The following is a 13,978-nucleotide window of genomic DNA, read 5'->3' on the forward strand; positions in this document are numbered from 1 at the left end:
CACAGAGTCGGACATGACTGAACAACTTAGCGGCAGCAGCAGGTTGGTCATAGCTTTTCCTCCTAGGAGCAGGTGTCTTTTAATTTCGTGGCTGCAGTCACCATCTGCAGTGATTTTGGAGCGCCCCAAAATAAAGTTTGTCACTGTTTCCATTGTTTCCCCATCTATTTGCATAAAATGATGGGGCCAGATGCCATGATCTTGATTTTCTGAATGTTGAGTTTTAAGCCAACTTTCTCACTTTCCTCTTTCACTTTCATCAAGAGGCTCTTTAGTTCTTCTTCACTTTCTACCATAAGGGTGGTGTCATCTGCATATCTGAGATTATTGATATTTCTCCCGGCAATCTTGATTCCAGCTTGTGCTTCTTCCAGCCCAGCATTTCTCATGATGTACTCTGCATATAAATTAAATAATCAGGGTGACAATATACAGCCTTGATGTACTCCTTTCCTGATTTGGAACCAGTCTGTTGTTCCATGTCCAGTTCTAACTGTTGTTTCTTGACCTGCATACAGATTTCTCAGGTATGTATGACCTACATACAGATTTCATCATCCTAAAAGATTGACAAATTTGAATTTTTCCAATCTGGTAAGTGAGAAATGTTATTTTAGTTTAGTCTTGATTTGCATTTCTCTTATTGTGAGAAATGCTTTTCATATGTTGAATATCTATTTGCATTTATTTTTCTGTGAATTGTCTGATCATTTCTTTAGCCTGTTTTTATACAGAGATTTTGGTGTTTTTTAAAATATTATTACAAGTTAATTACACAGAAATATTAACACTTCAGTTCATGACTTAGCAACTGATAAACAACAACAGAAACAGTTAACCCTTCATTTGTGATATAAGTTGAAAATATTTTTCCAAGTTTGTCATTTACACACAAAAATTGTTTTAATGTTTTTATTTTTAGTAAAATCATTTAATGTATTTTTTCCCATATTGTTTCCAGGCTTATAAGGAAGTTTTCCTCATTCACAGGTCATAGAAAAATTTACCTATGTTTTGGGTTTTTTCTTTTTTACTCTTTGTCTTGTTTTTTAATTACTTGATTGATTTTTACTACTATATTTAAATATTTGTTTCCCACAGACATGGAGGTTTCTGTTGAAAAGTTTGATATCAGTCTGATTTACTATTCCTTGTAGATGACTTGCTATTTTTCCTTGGAAGTCCACTAGTTTTACTAGAAAAATCTCTACATGTTGGGTTTTCTAGGGGTATTTCAAAATGTAATACCAAGTCGCAAGAGACGCCAGCTCCGGTGGTGAGCAACCAACCAAGCGCAGAAGCGCAGCCGAGAAGAGCTACCCCACGCCCGAGGCCAGGGGCGGCAGCTGAGAGGAGCTACCCTACGTCCAAGAGGTGGTGGCTGCACAGGCGCAGGGGCCCAAGAGGAGCTACTCCACATTCAAGGTCAGGAGGGGCGGCCTTGAGAAGATACCCCTCATCCAAGGAAAGGTGCAGCGGCTGCGCTTTGCTGGAGCAGCTGTGAAGAGATATCCCACGCCCAAAGTAAGAGAAACCCAAATAAGACGGTAGGTATTGCGAGGGGGCATCAGAGGGCAGTCACACTGAAATCATAATCACAGAAAACTAGCCGATCTGATCACATGGACCACAGCCGAATGTGGTCCACTGGAGAAGGGAATGGCAAACCACTTCAGTATACTTGCCTTGAGAACCCCATGAACAGTAACAAAGGGCAAAATGATAGGATACTGAATGAGGAATTCCCCAGGTCGGTAGGTGCCCAGTATGCTACTGGAGATCCGTGGAGAAATAACTCCAGAAGGAAAGAAGAGATGGAGCAAAAGCAAAACCAATACCCAGTTGTGGATGTGACTGGAGATAGAAGCAAGGTCCGATGCTGTAAAGAGCAATATTGCATAGGAACCTGGAATGTTAGGCCCATGAATCAAGGCAAATTGGAAGTGGTCAAACAGGAGATGGCAAGAGTGAACGTCGACATTCTAGGAATCAGTGAATTAAAATGGACTGGAATGGGTGAATTTAACTCGGATGACCATTATATCTACTACTGTGGGCAGGAATCCCTTAGAAGAAATGGAGTAGCCATCATGGTCAACAAAAGAGTCCGAAATGCAGTACTTGGATGCAATCTTAAAAATGACAGAATGATTTCTGTTCGTTTTCAAGGCAAACCATTCAATATTACAGTAATCCAAGTCTATGCCCCAACCAGTAACACTGAAGAAGCTGAAGTTGAACGGTTCTATGAAGACCTACAAGACCTTTTAGAACTAACACCCTAAAAAGATATCCTTTTCATTATAGGGGACTGGAATGCAAAAGTAGGAAGTCAAGAAACACCTGGAGTAACAGGCAAATTTGGCCTTGGAGCACGGAATGAAACAGGGCAAATGCTAATTGAGTTTTGTCAAGAGAACACACTGGTCATAGCAAACACCCTCTTCCAACAACACAAGAGAAGACTCTACACATGGACATCACCAGATGGTCAACATCGAAATCAGATTGATTATATTCTTTGCAGCCAAAGATGGAGAAGCTCTATACAGTTAGCAAAAACAAGACCAGGAGCTGACTGTGGCTCAGATCATGAACTCCTTATTGCCAAATTCAGACTTAAATTGAAGAAAGTAGGGAAAATCACTAGACCATTCAGATATGACCTAAATCAAATCCCTCATGATTATACAGTGGAAGTCAGAAATAGATTTAAGGGACTAGATCTGATAGATAGAGTGCCTGATGAACTGTGGACGGAGGTTCGTGACATTGTACAGGAGACAGGGACCAAGACCATCACCATGGAAAAGAAATGCAAAAAGGCAAAATGGTTGTCTGAGGAGGCCTTACAAATAGCTGTGAAAAGAAAAGCAAAAAGCAAAGGAGAAAAGGAAAGATATAAGCATCTGAATGCAGAGTTTCAAAGAATAGCAAGGAGAGGTAAGAAAGCCTTCCTTAGTGATCAATGCAAAGAAATAGAGGAAAACAACAGAATAGGAAAAACAGGAGATCTCTTCAAGAAAATTAGAGATACCAAGGGAATATTTCATGCAAAGATGGGCTCGATAAAGGACAGAAATGGTATGGGCCTAAGAGAAGCAGAAGATATTAAGAAGAGGTGGCAAGAATATACAGAAGAACTGTACAAAAAAGATCTTCACGACCAAGATAATCATGATGGTGTGATCACTCACCTAGAGCCAGACATCTTGGAATGTGAAGTCAAGTGGGCCTTAGAAAGCATCACTACGAACAAAGCTAGTGGAGGTGATGGAATTCCAGTTGAGCTATTTCAAATCCTGAAAGATGATGCTGTGAAAGTGCTGCACCCAATATGCCAGCAAATTTGGAAAACTCAGCAGTGGCCACAGGACTGGAAGAGGTCAGTCTTCATTCCAATCCCAAAGAAAGGCAATGCCAAAGAATGCTCAAATTACCGCACAATTGCACTCATCTCACACGCTGGTAAAGTCACGCTCAATATTCTCCAAGTCAGGCTTCAGCAATATGTGAACCATGAGCTTCCAGATGTTCAAGCAGGTTTTAGAAAAGACAGAGGCACCAGAGATCAAATTGCCAACATCCGCTGAATCATGGAGAAAGCAAGAGAGTTCCAGAAAAACATCTATTTCTGCTTCATTGACTATGTCAAAGCCTTTGGCTGTATGGATCACAATAAACTGTGGAAAATTCTGAAAGATGGGAACACCAGACCACCTGACCTGCCTCTTGAGAAACCTGTATGCAGGTCAGGAAGCAAGAGTTAGAACTGGACATGGAGCAACAGACTGGTTCCAAATAGGAAAAGGAGTATGTCAAGGTTGTATATTGTCAGCCTGCTTATTTAACTTATATGCAGAGTACATCATGAGGAACGCTGGGCTGGAAGAAGCACAAGCTGGAATCAAGATTGCTGGGAGAAATATCACTAATCTCAGATATGCAGATGACACCACCCTTATGGCAAAAAATGAAGAAGAACTCAAAAGCCTCTTGAAGAAAGTGAAAGAAGAGAGTGAAAAAGTTGGCTTGAAGCTCAACATTCAGCAAACAAAGATCATGGCATCTGGTCCCATCACTTCATGGGAAATAGATGGGGAAACAGTGGAAACAGTGTCAGACTTTATTTTTTTTTGGCTCCAAAATCACTGCAGATGCTGATTGCAGCCAGGAAATTAAAAGACGCTTACTCCTTGGAAGGAAAGTTATGGCCAACCTAGATAGTATATTAAAAAGCAGAGACATTACTTTGCCAACAAAGGTCCGTCTAGTCAAGGCTATGGTTTTTCCCGTGGTCATGTATGGATGTGAAAGTTGGACTGTGAAGAAGACTGATCGCCGAAGAATTGATGCTTTTGAACTGTGGTGCTGGAGAAGACTCTTGAGAGTCCCTTGGACTGCAAGGAGATCCAACCAGTCCATTCTAAAGGAGATCAATCCTGGGTGTTCATTAGAGGGACTGATGCTAAAGCTGAAACTCCAATACCACCTCATGTGAAGAGTTGACTCACTGGAAAACACTCTGATGCTGGGAAGGGTTGGGGGTGGGAGGAGAAGGGGATAACAGAGAGTTAGATGTCTAGATGGCGTCACCGACTCGATGGACATGAGTTTGAGTGAACTCCGGGAGTTGGTGATGGACAGGGAGGCCTGGCGTGCTGTGATTCATGGGGTCGCAAAGAATCAGACACAACTGAGTGACTGAACTGAACTGAACTGAATTGAATATCAAGTTAGTATAGGTTCTGTTGGAAATACCCTAGTAAAATTACTGAGTCATAGGATATGCAAATCAAGCTCTAGAAGATACATCCAATTTCCCAACAGCATTGTAAGAGACTTCTGGTGGATCATATTCTCTTAAACACTATATCTCTATCCTTTTTGTTTTAACCATCAGCTGTGTATGCAGTCGTAGCTCACTGTAGTTTTAATCTGCGTATCTCTGACACCTAAAGAAGTTGGGCAATTTTCATATATTACCTGAACATTTAGATATTCTTTTCTATTAAGTGTCTATTCAACTCTTTTGCCATTTTTTCCAAAATCAATTATCTTGATTTTCTTTTATGTTTCGTGGAATTTCTTTATGCACGGTCTGCATATGAGTCATTTATCAAAGATATATATTGTGAGCATTGTCCTTCCAGTTTATGACTTGCCTTTTCAATCTTTTTTGACTCGTCAGTGGTATCTTTTAATGGATAGAAGTTCTAAATTTTGATGCCATATAATTTATTGTTTTTTAAATTATCTGTGCTTTCTGTATTTTGCTTAAGTAATTTTTTTCTACTCCAAAGCCATGAAGATTTTCTCCTGGGTTTGCCTGTGAAAAATTTATTAAATTATCTTCACCTTTGAGTCTAAAGTCAATCCAGAATTTAGTTTGACATATAGTATGAAATATGGTTAGTTCATCATGCCTAATTTTTCCAAGTTGATACGAATTGACATCTTATTCTTCACTTTTACTTAGAATTATTTTCCCTGAAGTTTTTATGTGGGGCCATGGGTCAGGATAGCTTCACAGCTATTGTCCTTCCAAAGAGATTAAAAAGATGTGACTTTGCAATTTGAGTTCTGCTGCCTCTTTTCCTCCTGATGTCTGGAATCTAAACCTCTTTCTTTTACCCTATTGGCCTCTGTCCCACTCAATTTTGTTTTTCATTCATAGAAGTTTCTGACTCACTAGCTGATTTTGTTCTGGAAGGAAGCTCTTCTATTAGTTTTGAGATTGGAGAGTTCATAGTACCCAGACAGCTCCAGCTCCCTCAGAGTTTATCATGTACTCACCTAAAAACTGGAGCATGCAAAATCTTTCCTAGTTTCAGCTACCACCTTTGCATTGCCTTCCCTGTGTCTCAGGGTATCTATCTGGATGTTCTTTTGATGTCAGGTCCATCAGATACCCCATGCTTCCTCTGTTGACACTATGTAGGTTTTGAAGCTATCAGTAGTTTGTCTTCACTTGGTTATATTTTTGGGGCTCATGAGGATGTCACATTATCTAGTTTGGATGACACGTTTTGTATGAGCTTTGGTTATGCTATTATAGTTCCGCCTGTCTTTATGAAATGACTTGAGAAAATTATATCTGTCTATAGATTAAAAATAATATGTGTAATCTTTCATATATATATACATACTTCAGTGTATCTATATGTACACTACCTGTATATGTAAAAATCTATCTATATATCTATATCTATATTTCTTTTTCTCATTAAAAAATTCCCTTCTGGCATGTTCCCTAGTGTACATAATACCTTAAGAGACTTGTACACTCTAAGTACAGACAATAGAGTGGTAAAGAATCTTTTTGCCAATGCAGGGGACACAGAAGATGTGGGTTCGATCCCAGGATCAGGAAGATCCCCTGGAGATAAAAATGACAACCTATTCCAGTCTTCTTGCCTAGGAAATCCCATGGACAGAGGAGCTCCGAGGGCTGTAGTTCATGGGGTTGCAAAGAGTCAGACATGACTTAACGACTAAACAGCAACAATTATTGGAGGGCTGTTCAAAATACTTTACCCAGTTTTCACAATTTTAAAAATTGTAAAGCTCTAGTAAACTGTGCTAAATTATGTAAAAGCAGGAAGTTTGAGTATTTGTTATAATGAAAGAAAATAGGAATCTGAGAAAACAAAGAATCACTTTCATCTTCTTTATAATAGCCAGTTGTTATAATATGAGGGAAGGTGATGCAAATATGCAAGAAATGATAAACAACTGCTTTCATATTGTGTATTCTAATGTAGATATCCAAATCTCATATGCAACAGAAAATACACATTACTGAAATTCCATAACACATTAGCTGAATTAGGAAAACAACTGTTTACAGAGATAAACATTTTGATGGAAATTGGCTAAACACTATACCCCAGACTATTTTTCTCCCTTCCTTTGCTGCTGCTGTTGCTGCTAGGTCGCTTCAGTCATGTCCGACTCTATGCGACCTCATAGACGGCAGCCCACCAGGCTCTGCCGTCCCTGGGATTCTCCAGGCAAGAACACTGGAGTGGGTTGCCATTTCCTTCTCCAATGCGTGAAAGTAAAAAGTGAAAGTGAAATCGCTCAGTCGTGTCTGACTCTTCGCGACCCCATGGACTGCAGCCCACCAGGCTCCTGCGTCCATGGGATTTTCCAGGCAAGAGTACTGGAGTGGGCTGCCATTGCCTTCTCCGTCTCCCTTCCTTTTCCATTGGTTAAAAGAATAACAGAGTGAGAATGTCTGGAAGTGTAAAGTCTCCTAGAATTATTAAAAAATCAGAGTCTGACTGATAAGCAGAATTATTCAGTGAGGTTTAATTTCAGTGTAGTGTCTCTCTAGGTTAAAAAGCTAAGTTGCATTGAACAGTCCTGTTGTATTAATTTCTGTGACTGCTGTAACAAATGACCATAAATTTAGTGGCTTAAAGTAATACAAATGTATTATGTGTACTATAATAGTTATAGTTCTTGAGGCTGGAAGTTTGAAATGATCTTCAGTTCAGTTCAGTTCAGTTCAGTTGCTCAGTCGTGTCCAACTCGTTGCGACCCCATGAATCACAGCATGCCAGGCCTCCCTGACCATCACCAACTCCCGGAGTTCACTCAAACTCATGTCCATCGAGGCGGTGATGCCATCTAGCCATCTCACCCTCTGTTGTCCCCTTCTCCTCCTGCCCCCAATCCCTCCCAGCATCAGAATCTTTTCCAGTGAGTCAACTCGTCGCATGAGGTGGCCTAAGGATTGGAGTTTCAGCTTTAGCATCAGTCCTTCCAATGAACACCCAGGATTGATCTCCCCCAGAATGGACTGGTTGGATCTCTTTGCAGTCCAAGGGACTCTCAAGAGTCTTCTCCAGCACCACAGTTCAAAAGCATCAATTCTGCGATCAGCTTTCTTCACAGTCCAACTCTCACATCCATACATGACCACTGGAAAAACCATAGCCTTGACTAGATGGACCTTTGTTGTCAAAGTAATGTCTCTGCTTTTTGATATACTATCTTACTTGGGCTAAAGTCAAGGGCTCAGCAGGGCTGAGTTCCTCCTGGAGCCCCTAGGGATGGATTCTCTCCTTGCCTTTTCCATCTACTAAGGGGCACTCCTGCATTGTGGCTCCTGCACCCCTTCTTCCATCCTTCCTTTTAAAGATTTTTCTAAAATGTGGACCTAGTTTAAAGTCTTCATTGAATTTGTTACAATACTGGTTCCGTTTTATGTTTTGACTTTTTGGCCTGGAGGCAACTGGGCTTTTTAGCTCCTGACCAGGGACTGAATCCACACCCCCTGAGTTGGAAGGTGAAGGTGTCACCGCTGGACCACCAAGGAAGTTCCCCTTCCTCCGTCTCTGAAGCTAGCGATGTTTGGGAAGGGTTTTTCTCACTCTGCCATCTTTTCTTGATGTGTTTTCCAAGTCCTTCTCCTATTCTTAGGGACTTACTCTTGTAAATTTTTTGGCCCCACTTGGATAATCCGAGATAATCTCCATATTTCAGGCCAGTTGATTAGTGACCTAATGACATTTCCAATTTTAAATAGCTTGCCATGTAGTCTAACATATTTGCAGGTTCTAGAGATGAGGATGTAGATATTCATGATGTGCCATTGATCTGCCTATCACATCCACTAAGGTTTTCTACTCTAAATTAACCAGTTTGGGTAAGAGTACATTTCTATTTTTTTTCTTGAAGTTTCTGTCATGTCTACTTATTTTCAAAACAGAATTTCTTATACTTATTACGCCTGTATATTTACACATGCATGCACACACACACATGAATACACTCGTAATTTACTCAGAGTATCACTGAAAAACAGTAGTGTGTGGGGAAAACCACATCCCATGTATAACAGAACAACATCCTTAACAGTGGCTCAAGTGCAGCATGAGTGGATATAAAGAACTTCAAATTGGGAATCAGAAAGTCCATGTTCTTGACCTGAATCTGCCCTTTAATAAACTTTAATATAAAACTGTATTAGTAGTAATAATTAGGCTCTGTAGAGAGTCGTGGGTATTTATTTACTCAAATAAAATACTCAAAGGTATTCTCCATCATAGGGCTTCCCTGTTGGCTCAGTGGTAAAGAACCCACTTGCCAATGCAGGAGGTGCAGGTTTGACCTCTGGGTTGGGAAGATGCCCTGGAGAAGAAAATGGCTAGCCACACCAGTATTCTTGCCTGGGAAGTCCCATGGACAGAGGAGCCTGGTGGGCTATAGTCCATGGGGTTGCAAAAGAGTTGGACATGACTTAGTGACTAAACAATAGCATTTTTCATCATGAAATTCCATTAAGGAGCCTCATGACCAATGAATACTCAGCTCCAGAGGGAAAGGATGGAAGAAAGAAAAATCCACCCTAAATTTAACAATTTAGCAAAAAAAATTCTTCTACACAGTAGCAAAATCAGGTGGCCTTGGCCTGCAGCAGCTTGAAGCAAGGCTTCTAGTTCCCGGTCAGAGATTAAGGCCAGGTCATGGCGGTAAGAGCACCAAATCCTATCCACCAGACCAGCGACAAGGTCTTGGCTCTTTGGCTTTGCAGAAAAAATTCCCACAGAGATGGGAAGTAGTGAAACCAGTGAAGTGTTTATGAGGAGGACGAGAGTACAGTTTGTGTGGAAAGACACAGGGGTGGACTTAGAGTCTTACAGGGCATTTCCTCCGAGTTTCCTTTGGCCAGTCATTTGATTTGGCCGGTCTTGAGGCCGTCTTTGGTATACCTCAGGAAATTCCCATGTGTGCACATGTATCTCTCAGCCAAGATGGATTCTGGTAAAGAGGCTCATGGGTAGCTGACATCACTTACTATGAAGTGACAAGGGATGCCCTCCTCCCCTTTCTAACCTCTGAGGAACCTTTCTACACACGTGTAGTCGGGGAGTTCTCCTTAACTTCGAGAATGAGAAATATGTAGTTTCTTATCTCTTACCTGGGCAGGGCCCAGCCTTCTTCATCATTCTGCCTTTATGGAGTTTCTGCTCTTTTGGAGTTTCTGTCCATGGAGAGGGCAAAGTGTTCAGCCTGGAGCCCATGTATCTCCTACCTCAGTAGGGCCTGGATAGGAAGCTCATCTCAGCGGAGTAAGAGCCAAACTCCCAAACTCTAATTCTTGACATCGTCACTAATGCTAATTGTTGAAATATTGAATGCAAAATTGCAATACACCCTAACGCAGTTTCTCCACTAAAGCAAAAGGATGAAATATTTAGGAATAGAACGTAAACACCGGCACAGGACATAAAATGCTTGCATTATTTTAAGCTCTTGGCGTGGGATTAGCCAATCTGGTTATGTAACAATACTGCCTCGGTGTTCAATGAAAGTGGACATTGAAACTAATCATTAGATGTCATTTGGGTTCATAGTTCCCCAATTCTCAGTTTCAATTATCAATGTTAGACTTGTCTCCCATAAATTCAGAAAATAACAAGTTGGCAATCATAATTACATAATTCTTTTGGAACAAGCTGTCAAAAAGCAGCTTAAAGCTAGAATTTAAACTGATTGGTTTGGGGAATTTTCCTCTGGATTTGGGCCATGATTGGATTGAAGTAATTGATTATTTTATTGATAGTATATTTAAATTAATAGTATATTTACAGTCAAATTCCTTCTAACTCACACTCGGAAATGATTATGTCAGAACTAGAAACCATAAAGCTAGAAATTGTATAATAATAGAAATACCAATTAAGCTGTGAGTTGCAGAGGCAGATTTGAATCTGCTGAAACCTAAAAACAGCAATGGCAACTCGTAGATTTTCTTTTCTTTCTGAGCCTGATCTCTGAGTCTGTTTTCTATTAATATCAGTGAGTTGCAGAGAACTCAGTCTGCCGAAGAGGTATTAGGTATGTGCATTTGGGAATGCACATATGCTTTTCAGCAAATATACAACAGGTCAGGCTAATGAGAAGCATTCGTCTGAGGAATTCATCATGTTTTAATACGTTTGTCACACTGACGTGAAGGACTATGTTAGTCATCATTTGCCACAAAGGTGAGTTTGTGCAATTTTGCATTTTAGTACTTGATGAATGAAGGGTCCACTGTTGGCATACTCTGGCCACCTACAATCCTTTCGGATGTAAATTTAGCCTGGATTAGTATCCTGGGGGATTTGTTTTTAATGTTGGACCAAGAGAAAAGTTAACTTCCTAGCTGTGGGAACTGAAGTCAGATAATTTTGCTGTGACTTGGATTTCTGTGTGGATTAAAATTTTAAAAGTGGGGATTTTTGTATAGATAAAAACTAGCAATTTCATGCAGATAGAGTAGAGCAGGGGAGAGAGGGAGTAAGAGAGAGATGCCAGCTGTTTAAGCAATTTGGAAAAGTCCAAGATATTTTTTAATCATTATTAGAAATGATACTTTTTATTTTGCTAATTTAGAATAATCTATGTTTAATATGTAGATTTCTGCATTGTGAAGTAATTCCAAGTTATACATGAACTTCATTTTTCTCTCATCCTCTCAACTACTTGCCTGGATTCTTGTTCTGTTCACTGCAGTCAGTGTTTCCCCTCCTCTGTATTTAAGATTAGAATTAGAACACCACTGTCCCACCCACCCACACCTGCCTTGTCTTCCCACACCGACCACTCCTCCTACCGGAGACGACCCTTACTCTCTTGGCCCTACATATGGGTTCCTGGGCTCGGTGTCCTTCTCTTTCTTATGCTGAAATACATCTCGAAATGCTTTCCAAGAAAGAATAGGCAGAAGGTAAAGTATTGAGCCCTTTACCTTCTGAAAATGTATTTATTTAGCATTCACATTTGTCCAGGGTTCAAAGGTTATTGGTCAGTGCTGGTTTCACAGTAATGCTCCCTTTGGAATTCTGAAGGCATTGAGTCCAGCAGCTGACATGAACTGGGCTGCCTAGCTAACTAATTCAGATTTTGTTGGCAATCTCTTCCCTTTCTCATTCATCTCAGTTCAGTTAGTTCAGTCGCTCAGTCGTGTCCGACTCTTTGCGACCCCATGAATCACAGCACGCCAGGCCTCCCTGTCCATCACCAACTTAGCTTAGTTTTTTAAAGGAATTTTTACTCCTAATCTCTGCCTAGCAGTTTCGCAAGATTTACCTAGATGTTCGTCAAGGCTGTAGACTGTCACCCTGCTTATTTAACTTATATGCAGAGTTCATCATGCAAAATGCCGGCTGGATGAAGCCCAATCTGCAATCAGGTTGCTGGGAGAAATAGCAATAACCTCAGATATGCAGATGAGACCACCCTTATGGCAGAAAGCGAAGAAGAACTAAAGAGCCTCTTGATGAAAGTGAGAGGAGAGTGAAAAAGTTGACTTAACACTCAGCATTCAGAAAACGGAGATCATGGTATCCAGTCCCATAACTTCACGGCAGATAGATAGGGAAACAATGGAAACAGTGCCAGACTTTATTTTCTTGGGCTCCAAAATCACTACAGATGGTGACTGCAGCCATGAAATTAAAAGACACTTGCTCCTTGGAAGAAAAGCTATGACCAACCTAGACAGCATATTAAAAAGCAGAGACATTACTTTGCCAACAAAGGTCCATCTAGTCAAAGCTATGGTTTTTCCAGTAGGCATGTATGGATGTGGAGAGTTGGACCATATAGAAAGCTGAGCGCTGAAGAATTGATGCTTTTGAACTGTGGTGGTGGAGAAGACTCTTGAGAGTCCCTTGGACTGCAAGGAGATCCAACCAGTCCATCCTAAAGGAAATTAGTCCTGAATATTCATTGGAAGGATTGATGCTGAAGCTCCAGTACTTTGGCTACCTGATGTGAACAACTGACTCACTGGAAAGGACTGATGCTGGGAAAGATTGAAGGCAGGAGGAGAAGGGGACGACAGAGGATGAGATGGTTGGATGGCATCACCAACTTGGTGGACATGAGTTTGAGCATGCTCCAGGAGATAGAGAAGGACAGAGAAGCCTGGTGTGCTGCAGTCCATGGGGTCGCAAAGAGTCGGACATGACTGAGTGACTGAACTGAATTTTTTCCCTCGCCTTCTGTTTTTTAAAATAATCTTGTCAAATCTGAAGACAATAGAATGTTCTTTTTTTAATTTAAATTTTTTCTATCTTCCTGAGTCATCTATTTCTTCCATGTCAGTTCTTCTGTCACACTGCTTGCTTTCCTCATGGGTCTGTGGATTCATTTTTGACTCTTCTTAGTTTGGAATGAAGCCTTGGATTGACTCTTCTGGGTAGGACCTGTGGGTTTCTTCTGCTAATGTGTCTTTGAAGGGAAATCTCTGTGAATCTGGGAAGAGGGTACTTGGCCGCAGTATGCTTAAGTTCAAGTAGGCAGATTCCATTATGGATTGTGAGTCTTCCCAAATTCCAGAATCAGGAAAACTTTGTTCTGGGCTTGCCAATACCACACTGTAAATGTCGATGCCACTAATAGCTAACACTTAACAGGCACTAGTCTAAATATTTTAAGCACAATAATTAATTAGTCTTCAAAAGAACTGTGAGGCAGTACTATTATTATCACCCACATTAGGAAACAGAAGCTCTGAGGGTTAAGGAAATTGCTCGGGGCCACATGGCTTGTAAGAAACAGAGCTGAACTTTATATCCAGCCAGTCTGGCTCCAGAACATATGCTGCCTTAGCTCTCTTTAGAAATTTCATGTATTCTCAAAAGAAGAGAGCTCCAGTTTATAAACTGAGGTTGTGCTGGTGTGTGCCTCTGTATAAACTTCCTGTGAAATTTTCTCTTCCTTGACGCTCTTCCCATGCACCTTTGAGACCCTGTCAGCTCCAAGCCGAGCTATGTGAAGGATGCCAAAGGGAAAGTAATCCGCTTCTCCACTCCACTGGTGCGGATGACCCCACTGGTGTGAATGACCCCACTGGTGTGCTCTGCTGTCCAGCGTTTCTTATCCCCTTGGTACTGCTGTGTTCCATTCACTGAGACGCTTCTCTTCAACTTTCATCTGAAAAGACTCTTCCTCTACTCTCTCAGCTCTTGTTGAT

The sequence above is a fragment of the Moschus berezovskii genome, chromosome 21, assembly GCF_049115385.1.
Source record: "Moschus berezovskii isolate FMDL1 chromosome 21, NW_MosBer_1.0, whole genome shotgun sequence".
NCBI classification, from domain to species: Eukaryota; Metazoa; Chordata; class Mammalia; order Artiodactyla; family Moschidae; genus Moschus; species Moschus berezovskii.